The 13,184-nt window shown below is 38.6% G+C and overlaps 1 long non-coding RNA gene across 1 annotated transcript; it reads left to right on the forward strand.

The window, feature by feature from the left end:
* The first annotated feature begins 8,499 nt into the window (after window positions 1-8,499).
* LOC141657324 (uncharacterized) lies at window positions 8,500-12,238 on the forward strand. Its single transcript, XR_012548722.1, has 3 exons — window positions 8,500-10,477; window positions 11,432-11,521; window positions 12,066-12,238. It is a non-coding gene; the product is annotated as an uncharacterized LOC141657324 (long non-coding RNA).
* The last annotated feature ends 946 nt before the right edge of the window (window positions 12,239-13,184 follow it).

A 13,184-nucleotide genomic window follows, 5' to 3' on the forward strand; every position in this document is an offset into this window, starting at 1 on the left:
ATATATTCGAAGCTATGGTTGCGAAAATCGAAGTAATTCAATTATTTGAAGTTTTCTTTGGTTTTAATTGTCCTTTTTGTTGGATAATCTACTAAGTAAGTTCCTTCCTCCTTCGTTAATGTTTAATTGCAATTTTCCCCTTATTTTATACGAATTAGGGTTGTGAAATTGGTTTGGGGAAATTCAATTTTATTGCTAGATTGTTAGATGGAACTTGAATTTCATTATAGCGATGGAGCGTGATAAGGAAACCGGACTCGAAAAGCTCAAGTCGATGCCGTCTGTGTTGAATTCAACGTCCTCTCTGGTCGTGGTCTCTACTATCACCACGCCTACTGTTATTATGCCATTGTCGACCCCTGCTATGTCGACTACCGCCACTGCTGCCACTGTCAATGATACTGCATCCGGTTCACAACTTGGGGCGGGCACGAGTTCTCTTGCTGCTGCATTACGGGCGCCTGCTAAGAATGCAGCTGACACTTCTACAGAATCTGTACTCGAGTTTTCGGAGGTAAATTTTTTGTCCTTATCCCACCGTACTCGTTTTATGAATTTAATGGAATGTCTGACCTCGACCTGTTTTTTGAGTCGCCCTGCCCTAAAGACTCTAGGAATTTTAGAACCTATTGTTGACCTGCTCAATAGGACGGGGATGTCGCGATTATCCATTATGAAGGAGTTCACCTATAGGGCACTTACTTTAGAGTTTTTTAGCTCTTTTTAATTTAGTCATGCGGCCTATGCGACTGACCATGGGAGAACTTGTATCACTTTCCGACTATTTAACACAACTTATTCCTGGACTTTAGCTGAGTTCGGGAAACGTTTGGGTCTGGTTAGTGATGGTTGCCTTGAGCCTCCTAGGAAGCTCATGCATCAGATTTGGGCTACACTTTCACACATTCCCTATGGTCAGCGTCGTAGTGCCCACGTCCATTTACCCCCTGCCCACTACTTTCTCTGTCTACTTGGAGAAAGCATTTTTGCTCGTCATGAGCCTAACATTGTTAACAATACTGAGTGTCCATCTTAGCTGGGTACTTAAACATTGATGGTGGTACCTCATTTATTTTCAACATTGCATATTTGACAGCTCAGCCTTTTAACAGTGACGGGTCAAAAGTAGCGGGTACGATAGCGTCTGGTGGACTAGTGATTCGCATTGCCCACCGCCTTTTCCCTAATTTTCCCCGTGGTCTGAAGTATTATGATAAGGATGACATTTCTGTTATGTTTTCAATGAACTAGCTTGCTTCTGACCATAAGACGTGGAAGATTGACACTTCCGCTTCCTTGATCTTACCTTCACCTTCTCTACCCCGACTTTCACCTTTACCTACCGTGACGGGTAGAGTACCACCACCTCCACCTTCTTACCTCTTTGACTTCTCTCCTCCCGTTTCTAGGAATCGGAAGAGGATTTCTCATGCTGTTAGGGAAGTTGGAGAGGGGTCTAGACCTCTACAGGCTAGGCCTATACCCACGCCCACGCCCACGCCCACGCCCACGCCCACACCTTCTACCTCTACCTCTCAGCCGGTTTTACCAGCTAATTTTATTCCACCTCCTATTTTTGAGGCGCCTGAGGTCATGGACCAAGGGCATCATGATGCTTTGCTTTTAGATATGTGTAGAAGGGTAGCCAGGATGGAGCGGGATCACGCCCTAGCCTTATTCCCCCTCTACCAGTTTCATCTGAGTAGAGGTCGTCCGGTGCCAGTTGGGTGGCCACATCCCTCATTTTCCCGGTACCCGGAGGATGGGTACCCTCAGCCTAAGAGCGAGGAGGACACGGCCGAGAGAGAGTATAGGATTAGAGCTGACCTTAATGCTGGAGGTCATTCTAGGAGGAAAGGTGAGGAGGAGGAGGAGGACCCTACCTTTCAGGTAGCTGACGAGAAGGGAGCTGGCGAGTAGCTGCTGGCTACTTACTTCCCCAGTTTGCTGGCTGGTTTGGGGAAGTTATACATTGTAAGTATTATTTCTCTATATTCTTTTTATCTCCTTTAGTTTAGTTTCATTTTTAATGCATTTGAGTTTGTGTTTCCCTTTCCCTATTATTCTACTGGTGTGTGCTGGAGGAAAATGAGGGCATTGTCCATTTTAGTTGGGGAGGGTAATGCACACTTTGAGTCTGCATTTGCATTTATTTTGCATTCACGTTTATTGAATTTTAGCTTGCATTGTTTTTCATTTAAAAAAAAAATCAAAAAATCAAAAAAATTAGAAAATTTCGAAAAATCCAAAAAATACACGTTTATTTTCGCATTTAGGTTGAGTCGGAATGGAGTTTTTCTGTGATGACATTGCACTGTAAATAGTCAATTTGCTTAAGCCTTGCATAAGTTACTACTTTTTAGCGAAATCTTTGCATTTTACGAATTTTTGTTTTGAAATTTAGTTGAACGAATAGACTAACTTAAAATTTTGGCAAACTACTTATAAATTCTAAGGAATTAGAGCTTTATAAAACTGGTGTCATCCATGACCAGTTTCATGTAGGTTTGTGAGTAGTTACTCCCTGCATAGCATGTAATATCAAATGCATAATTATGAAGTTCAATTACTTTTTGCCTGCATACATTTGGGTTAGGGGCCGGTATCACATGTAGGAGAGTACTTGCAATTCCCTTTTATTTCATCTTTACCCATAAGCTCCACTAGCCAAAAATAGCCTATTTTGACCCCCTTTAACTACATTCCAAATCTTAAGCCTATCCTAGTCAAGCTAGTGTAATAGTTATTGGTCGAGGTATGTCTTATTGCTATTTTGGTTCACATTGAAAGTTGTCGGTAGAATGAATGAAAGGAGAAGGGAGAATTGGAAAAAAAGAAATTCGAAAAAATGAAAAGAGAAGAGAAAAAAAGCAGAAACCCGAGAAAAAGAGGAAAAAAAAATGGAAAAAGAATTTGAATAATATCGGTTTTACTCCTATGCTCTAATTTTATCTTATGAGGAGTTGTTTATATTTGGTTTAATGAGTTTTATGCCAAATAAAGACATTGTGTTTAGTTTTGGAGTTGGATTAGAATTGGGTATGGTTTATTTGCTTTTGTTAGGATAGTAGCTTGACCTATACCCTCTCATTCCCAAAATGTTTTGCCTCTTCTTACCCATCACCTCACTTTTCCAAACTATTGTAAGTACTCGGCATGTAATAGGACCTTGATTAGACGGAATGTATGTGTACGGTAGCTAGAATTGTTTATCATACTAGATTGCAGGCATGTTTATGTCGGTCGTAGTCTAGGTGAGCGACCATACTTTTCTTTCTCTCTCACATTTATCCGCTTACCCTTTGCATCATTGAGAGAGAGTGACCCGTGAAAGTCCATCTTTGAAAGACTTGCAAGGTCGAAGGTTCAACTATTTCTAAAACAGTTATAAATTCGTTTGCTTTGACGTATTGCTAATAGTTGCTAATTTTCATGAATTAAATGGTTTTAGTAGACAATTTTGAGCTAGCTTTGAGTTTTAATCCTTTCTACTAGTTTCTAGTTTAGTTGCATATAGTTTGCTTGGGGACAAGTAAAGGTTTGGTTTGGGAAAGTTTGCTGCATGCTATTTATAAAGACTCTGTGCTTATTTTGCACGCATTTCTATGCGATTCCCGTAGTTTTAGGCTATGAAATGCCCCGAATAGTCTACTTTCATTTATATGGCTTTAATTGCAGGAATGGACCCGGAAGGACCAAAACTGAGCTTGGAACTGCCCTTATAGCTTGGATTTAGGAGATGGATGGAATTGGAGCGAGAATACTTCTGCCTTGGGATGCGTGAAAACGTCTTGGAAGCTAATCAACGTCCTATATGCTAATACAGTGGTAGCTAACTCGATCGAGCATGTTGCTGACTTAATTGCTCTATCGGATCCTTTTTCATTCTAAAGATTCCTCGATCGAACTCCTGCTATGTTCGATCAAGAAGAGGGTTTATGGTGTTCCTCGATCGAGTAGGTTCTATGCTCGATCGAGAGGATTTTTGCTGGAGTTAATCGATCGAGTAGTTTCAATATGCCCGATCCAATGTCTTCTGATCTGACGCAAGATTTTATTGCGTAAACTTATTTCTTTATGATATTAGTTATCTTACCAGTGGTAGCTGGGTTAAACCTTGAAGCTTGCAGAAATGCAGGAGTTGAGAGGTCTCAGGTTCGACTACTAGCTGGGGCGATGATCACTTGGCCACTGCAGCCCCCGAAGGGGGTGGCTTACATGGTCCATGTGGTGATGCGGGAATGCATGGGCCCGGGGGACTCAACCCCCTCGTCATCAAAAAAAGATATTAGTTATATTATTTAGTGAATAAATATCTCTCTTATAAAAAGGAGAGACCTAATTAGGTTTAGGAAGTCATTCAGTTTTAATTATCAGTTTGCATCAAAATTAGGAGACTCTTGTTCGACGCTTGCCTTTCTAGTTCTCGGTTCTTAATTTTTGTAATTCCTTACTCTCTTCCTATGCAATTTAATTCATAGTATTAATTCCTTTTTGCAACATTTCATTTTCTTGTTTTCTTAATTACTGTTTAGGTTATTAGAATTAATATTTAGTTTATGCAATTTCTGTTAATTCATCTTTAAATCATGTCAATTCTAATTCTATCTATCGTTATTAGTTTTATTACAGTTATGAGCAGCTAAATCCCAATTGCTAGGAATAGAGGAGCCATGATAGTAAAACAATGACGCTATAATTAGTTTTAGAAGGTTTTGACGTAAGAATTATTTTATAGCAATATAACAGTAATTTCTTGGTTGAGTGCACGTGACTACTTTAATTAATCTGGCTAAATTCAGACCTAGATCGGAAGATTGGAATGAATAGACCTATTATGAACAATAGACTACCATAATCAGAGCGGAATCTATTTAGGAAGAATCTAGGGTGGATAGCGGACCGGAACGACCTTTCCACTACCTTTCTCACTACAGACCGACTGGCATTACCTTTAGCTGAATTGCGTAATATCATGGTGAACCTACATCCTAGCGTCTTTCTCCCTATTTGATCACAACCTTTTTCATACTTGCTAGTTTTAATTGTTATTTCTTTTTTTTGGTCTAAACCATCCGGTAATCCGAACCACATTGGGCCGACTAATCCGGATTTCGAGGCGTGTCCAAGGATTACGGTATTTAAACCCTTCCCAATCGCAGTTGTGGGGGATCGATCCGCAGACCTCCCTACCAAACGCAGCCCCATGCTACCACTGCGCCAACCAACGATTGGTTTTAATTGTTATTTCTAATATTGGTTTAAATTTAGTTCATTTAGTTTAGTTAAATCAAATCAACTAAAAGGCCCAATTTATGACCATTGACAGACTAGATAACAAGTAGATAGCGACAATCCTCATCATGTACCGGGTCCGTAAGCCAACCGGATCCCCTGCCAGACGTCGTGCCTCAACCGTACGAGTCCCTCCGTGATCAAGTCATTAATGTGCACATCCCCCGTGGAGTAGGAAGCTCCAAGGGGCGACCCGAGCGCAAGACGGTTTTCCAACCGTCTTACGTCTCCTCAATAATCAAGTACCATCACCAAAGACCTCCAACACAACACAACCATAACTATGCATGACAAATAGAAGAACAACACTCAACATATGACCAAATTCATGAATTCAATCCCATATACATACTAACCGACTCATGAATGCACTAATGAGGAAAGACATCCAAACATGCACACAGTATTCAAACCGAGTAGGATAGCCTACCTTTTAGCATAATCCTCAAGCAAATCGAAATCACCAAGTATCCATCTCATAAAACCGTCTCATCCTACATAAATCATGTAATAACTATCACAAACCACTCTATACTATAATACAACATAAAACCCCTTATTATTAATCACTAATTACTCACTTTATATAACTAAATACTAATTAATCTCTCTTAATGAACTCTAATCCGAGATTAACATAAAACAAAGAGGAAAAAGGGTAGGATGTCGACTTACAAAGGTATATCGGGGATTAGGAGGGGTGTTCCACCATTAATGTAATACTCCGTATATTAGTTGGAGTACTCAGTCGAGTGTGTGTTACTCGGTCGAGTGCACTTGACCGAATAAACCGGTTCAGCGAGTTAGACGGTTTATTTTATGTTTTGGCCAAGGGTTTTTGTTTATAACAGTTAAGTCTTTTCTAAAATCATTTTAGCTTTTCTAAAACTTATTTCTAAACATGAAGAGAGGGAGAGAAAGAAGAGATGGACGAGCCTTTCATTTGATTGAAGATTTCTCACCGATTTCAACCTAATTGGATTTTCCTGTTTGTAAGTCGATTTCATTCAATTGTTTATACTGTTTTAAATTCTTCTTCTTCAAAAAGTTTGAAAAGATAGTCCTGTTTATTTGAAGTCTAGTTTATGCATATCAAATTTCGTGGTCACATTCCTTATGGTTTGTCCTAGGTGATTTATTTATGAACATGTCGCTGAAAAATCCTCGAATCTTATTTGGTGTTGGAAAATGATTTTAAACCCTAATATATATGTCGATTCAGTTTTGGGGCTTTTTCATACATCATCTTTGTAGAGTCTAGATGACAATAGGATTTAGAATTACTTAAAAATAATGCTTTAAACTCATTTTATGAATCAATACATTTTATGCGACTGATTCTGTCAGTTTTTGGAAATCGGTCTGAAAACCCTCGATAAATTTGGAATTTGAGAAAACTATGTTAGATAAGATTTGTACCTGGAAAATTAGGAAAAGTCGTGTTTGTTCTTTAAGCTAATATTCCTACTAAGGGCTTGCTTGGATTGAGGGTAATAGGAGGGGAATGAATAGGGGAGTAATATGTGAGGTGTATTTCCCATGTTTGGTATGTGGGTAATTATTCACCTCCTGGAATTATTACCCTTGTGGAGGGGTAATACATTACCCCCCCCCCCCCCTGGATAATGATTAAGGGAGTAAAAGATCTACTCATTAATCATTACTCTTATGCCAAACATATCATAAAGGAACTCATTACCCCACTAATTAATTTCCCCAGTAATTATCGCCCAATAAAACTTACTCCCTTAATAATTCCATGGATTCCAGGCAAACCCTAAGTTATGATGAGTTTAGGTTATGTGCATGATTTATTGATTGAGTAGGTGGTAATTATACATAATTATGTTATGTAGGTGATGGATATGTGAAGGATCATAATTGATTGCTTGTGTGTGCTTGTATTGCGAAAAGGTAGGGTTTCCCTACTCAGATCCTGTTTAATTAATTTGAGATGTCTGATTGTACTATGTATGATTGTTGTCTGCTGATACGTGCATTTTATATAGTCTTTTTAGTCTATTCTTGCACGCATTTTTATTCTATTTTAGTAGTTATTTGCTACGAATATGCCCCGAATTGCATACTTTGGAAGTTCTTGTATTAATTGCAGGAATGAGCTTAGAGATGCGGAATCAAGCCTAAAACATGTCCTTTTAGCATGCATTTGGAGGATGAGTTGAGTCGGAGCTTGGAAAGTGCTATTTTGAGATGCGCATTGGAGTAAGGAAGTTAGGCGAGCCAAGAGAGTGCTTCAATTTGCTATTTCCTGCTTGTAAGAGCCATATCTCGAGTTCTACAACAGTTATTAAGGTGATTCCAGTTGGAGGTGAAAGCTTATCCTCTTAGCTTTCCAACGCCACCAACCACGCCCTATTTGTCCAAGTAACGAAGGAATGGCAGCCGTTTGAAGTTCAGTGCGCGAAGCAGGAATTACGCGCTGAGAAGTGCTCGATCGAGAACTATTTCTATTCGATCGAGAGCCCATTTGCTCGATCGAGAGACACTTATTCTCGATCGAGTGGTTTTAGGATGAATAAGTACTCGATCGACTATTTATCCTTTCGATCGACCAGTTCTGTAATACCCCGTATTTTATATTACTATTTAAGTCGGATAAATTGTTGAGTCGAAAATTATGTTAAGTTATTTTATTTAACTCGCGTCATATCGATCCAAGTTATTTGACACGGGTTTATACGGAATTGTCCAGTCCAAATTAATAAATAATAAGACCATAATCATAATTAAATATTATGACCTAACCTTGATTATTAATTAGTACACTAAGCCTATCATATTAAATAATTGGACCTAACATTCCTACAATATCTACCACTAATCGTATGATGACAAAATAAGAACAACACAACAATTAAGCCTACAAATACCTACCATTACCGTATGAATGACAAAACAAGCACATAACCAAACCTTCCATTTCTTCTAATTCTATCTCCATAATTATCTATTTAATTAGTGCTCAAGCATGACATCTAATTCACGTATCTTTGCCTTCTTTTGGCCTTTGCATCATCTTTATCATCTTGGTTATCAATATATTATGATATTCTACCAACACCTTCCCAGCACACGGCTACCAAAGTATTCCAAGGCCTTCGGTGGATTTTATTTCGATCACGGGTCTTATATCGAGTCTTTGAGCACATTCGAGAGTCATTTGTTAACATTTAAGGTAACACGATTCTACCGATCCTAATATTATTACTATTGTTCGGGGTTATACGTGCTTTATAAGCTAATTGTTGTGCAATTTGTGTTATGTGCATATAATTATATAAGGTAATTGACTAGTTATACTTGTTATATTCTGATAGTAGTACTTATAATATTCCTTATTGTTAAATTGATTGTCTTTTGTAAGATGGGTTGGATTACGAGATTTGTAAAATATTAGTAAGATGGTACGAGATATGTTTGGGTTAGTTCATAGTAGAAGCCGATTATTATTGTTATATGAGCAAGAGATTTGTTTTTTTTATGAATGGTGAGATTGTAGTAAGGAGTTAAGCATTTGAATGCTATCAAAATTGGTTGTTAAGAAAATCTGTATAGTACAGTTATAGTGCCGTGAGATGTGATCTTTAAGCTTTGATTATGGCCTTCTGTTGGTAATTTTGAAGTTGACTATTTGGCCACAATTTGGATTTTGGAGCGTTTTTGGTGTTGTATTTTAAATTGTCGTACCCTTTGACCTCGACAAGTGGGTGAGTAGCTTAGAATTATACTCTAAGTGTTGAGCAGTTCCTTTAATGGAATATTTGACAATATCGATATTGAAATTGAGATGAATATTGGTTACTGGTATTGAGTTATGGGGCCGTTGTGCCGAGTTATTTTTACGGTCCAGTGCGACCATGGTTACTGAGTTCTTTGAGTTTGAAATCGATATTGAGATAGAAATATTGTTTCGCGGTCTTATCCGCCAGTTCACTCACCCCTTGTCCTTGGTCTTAGGTTCGACGATGAAAATACGATACTTGGTTATATTATGAGACGGAGGGATGAGTGAGATGAAGTAATGAGTAATATGGAGTAATTAGTTGAGATTGAGATTAGTAAAGGGGAGTGTTTTTATTATTCTCTCTGTTTATTTTTATTTTTACTTGTCTGTGTTTCCACGCCATGACCAAAATTACGCTGCTTATATTGAGGTATTATCTGTTACTCAGCTTTCCGGCTGACGTGTTTTCTCCCTTTTGGGCTACTCGTCATGGGGGTAGTTCCTTTTTGTCTTCTGATTTTATTTTCAGGTCTTTCCGCTGCGGTTCAAATGGATTTTCAAGTCAAGTTTTAATTAAAGACTTTGTAAAAGATTTGTTCCATTTTATTTTCATTTGTATAAAAGAGATTTTGTAATAGAGACTTTGTATATTAATTATAATATCCCTGTATTTCGGCCAGTTTTGTATGTAAAAGTAAGTTTTAATTTAGCCGAAAATCAGGGGTGTTACAATTGGTATCAGAGAGGGTTCTTTCTTGGCCAGGTGTTGAGATCGTCATATCTTAGCACCGTTCTTTAAACTTTCTAAACTTTTCTTATATTTTGAGTTGTCATTTCATTCATTTTTTTGAAAATTTTACGTTCGAGGACGAACTTTATTTTTAAGGAGGGTGGAATGTAATACCACTAAATTTTCAATTTGTTTTATTTTCTAATATCGAACTTCGGGGACGAAGTTCATTTTAAGGGGGGAAGACTGTAATACCCCGTATTTTATATTACTATTTAAGTCGGATAAATTGTTGAGTCGAAAATTATGTTAAGTTATTTTATTTAACTCGCGTCATATCGATCCAAGTTATTTGACACGGGTTTATACGGAATTGTCCAGTCCAAATTAATAAATAATAAGACCATAATCATAATTAAATATTGGACCTAACTTTGATTAATTATTATACACTAATCTATTGGACCTAACATTCCTACAATACCTACCACTATATCGTATGATGACAAAACAAACATAAACCATTAAGCCTACAAATACCTAATCACTACCCATTTGAACGATAATTCAAGAACAATACAAGCAACCTTTCACGCAATTCGAGGGAGAAAGAGTGAGGGCAGGCCTTGACAGTGCAGCAGGGAAGGGCTACGGCCATTTGTCGACGGTCATAGGCGGCTGTGGTGGTGGTTTTAGTGGCGGTAAAGGTAGTAGTCAATCACTGCTCTGTTTTTTCTCGTTTTAGAGTCGGGTTTTTGGTCGGGGTTGCGTGTCTCAGGGAGGGGATAAGGATGGTTGTTGGCAGGGTAGTGGTAATGGGTGGTCAGGGTAGAATAGTGTGATGGTGGTTAGGGTGGTCGTAGGTGGTTGTAGGGGCAGAGGGAGGTGGTTTCGTTAAGGGAGGCAAAAACGGGTCAAAACAGGGGATGTTCAGGTGGGTAAGTCTCTAGACTTGGGGTGGAGCCACCGTGGACTAGGGGGAGGTCGAAACGGTGGCTCCATGTTGTCTGGGTTCATGGGCTGGTGGCGACCAAGTCTGTGGTGGTTGGGCAGGGAGATGGTCGTTGTCTGCGGTGGTGGTGCGTGTTGGAACAGAGGGTGTTTGGTGAGGTTCGGCTTTGAACCAGGCCAAAAGACGGCCATGGTTCTCCTTGCCGGCGGGAGTCGACCCCAGTGGGGGCGGTTGTTGGTGGCTGGGTTGAAGTGGGGGACATGGCAGGTGGTTGTCACGGTGGTGAGGTTGCGTGTGGTGGTGCGTGCGTAGGTGTGAAGGGGCACGAGTTGTATTTAGTTTTCGAAACGGGTTTTGTCAACGCAAGTTTAATAATTAGAATCCGTGATATATCGTATTAATTAATTAATCAATTTAACTTCCGAGTTATTTAAATAATAGATGACGGGTGTGTGAATTGTTTAAATTCGATTCGGGTTTCGTATTTGTTAATTCGTTAAATCTCTTAATTAACATATTAATTATTTAATTCAATTTCCGAGTTACTTAAATAATCATTTAATTTAATCCCCGAATCGTTTCAATAATTAGAGATGGACTTTGAGTCGGGACTGATTAAAATGGAAAGTTACTATATCGGGAAAGTTTCTATTCTAGGAGATTTCTATATTTAAGTAGTTAGTAATTATAATTATTATAATTGTTTTAGGTGACGAATTCGTGAAGGATCGATAATCAAATTTATTGCTTTACTTTCTGGACTGCTTAACTGATTATTTGGAACTGCTGGCATCTTGAGGTAGGGAAATACACTTGTCCTATTATCGTTATTGATCGAATTGTGTTGACTTGTTTCATGGTGGTTGAATTACGTTATCATTATATTCGGAAAGGTGATTGACTGATTTGATCGTATTGAGTATGATATCACAACATCGGGTAACTGGCATGATTTTATGATTCATCAGTTCATTGATTTATATATATATTGCATCACTTTCTTTTGAGCATTTCATATGCATTGGAGTTGGAGGATGGTGTGGTGGTGATGAGATCGTGATACGATGTGATGTTGTGATAAGGCCCAGCGGGGTCTGCAGACTCGCCCGGTGTCCTCACCGTTTTTAGTGGTATATCGACGACGGTCGATTGTTGTGTCTGCCGGGGATCGGTATGGCCGGGCGTAAGGGGATATGTGATATGAGATTGAGTTGAGATGGTGATGGAGGTGACGGAGTATCATGCATATCATATTTTATTGTTTTATTGTTTTCCCTACTCAACCTCGCGGTTGACCCTGTGTATTCGTGAACACCTGTGATGAACCGTTTTATGGGGAGCAGACTTGACAGGTTTAAGAGATAGGACGGGAGCTTGATGGGCGTGAGACACTGGATCAGACGACCTAGTAACTAGATCATCAGCTAGAAGACTTCACTTTTATTTATGTCAGTTCTTGTAATTCAACTAGAAAAGAGTATTTGTAATAATTAAGTTAAAATATTATATAAATTGCCTTGGAGTTTAATTTGTTATTCACTACCTCGGGAAGCCGAGATGGTAACAGTCCGTTTTATTAGAGAATGTCTTGACGAGGACTTCTTTTATAAACCGGGGTGTTACAAAGTGGTATCAGAGCAAACGATCCTCAGGCCTAAACCAATGAGCCCAATGAACATAGGATGTGTCTAAATAAAATGAAACCCGGGATAGAACTGTTAGGAGCACACTACGGTGAGGTTTGAGTTAGGGGCCCCCTCACACCGAACCAGTGGTCCTCTCAGTTGAACCGGAAACCATGAGTGTATACGAGAGAAAGGGTAGAATAGTTGCCTATGGTTGAACCGGAAATTCATATATCGTTGCCAAAGTGTTAATTGATTGATACATTGATTATTGCAGGACAACGCTACGGTAAGTATTTTGTATGAATTATGTGTTGATAGTACTACTATGACTAAGTAATATGCGGTTATGTGATCCCGAAGCCCTGTTAGTATAGTCTTGTGATAGTAATAAGAAATGCGATAGAATTTCATATCTTTAGTCATCACAATCGTGATTTAGATGTAATGAGTAGATCGAGAGGCGAAGGGATTCTATGGGGTATATGTTTACGTAAGTACAGTGTGAGATTTAAGTTAGGATAGATTAGTATCGATAGTATAATTGTAAGAATTGAGACATAGGGAATGAAAGACTTAGTGATGAAACTTGTTTTGGTTGATGTTATTCTTTAAATTGACCCTACTACCATTTCTTTTCTGTTTATTACCTATCGATGAAAATTTTATGAGAGATAGCCTCATGAGTTAGTGTTCAATTGACGTCGGTTCCACGCTGATATGATATACGGATTATGAATAATAAATAATTTAGTGAGCTGTGGTTAGGAAGTTCCTGTGCAGTGACGTTTTGACCAACAATTTTGTAAAAATCCTCATTTAAAGTGTATTAATAAT

This window comes from Silene latifolia, chromosome 5, assembly GCF_048544455.1.
Source record: "Silene latifolia isolate original U9 population chromosome 5, ASM4854445v1, whole genome shotgun sequence".
NCBI lineage: Eukaryota > Viridiplantae > Streptophyta > Magnoliopsida > Caryophyllales > Caryophyllaceae > Silene > Silene latifolia.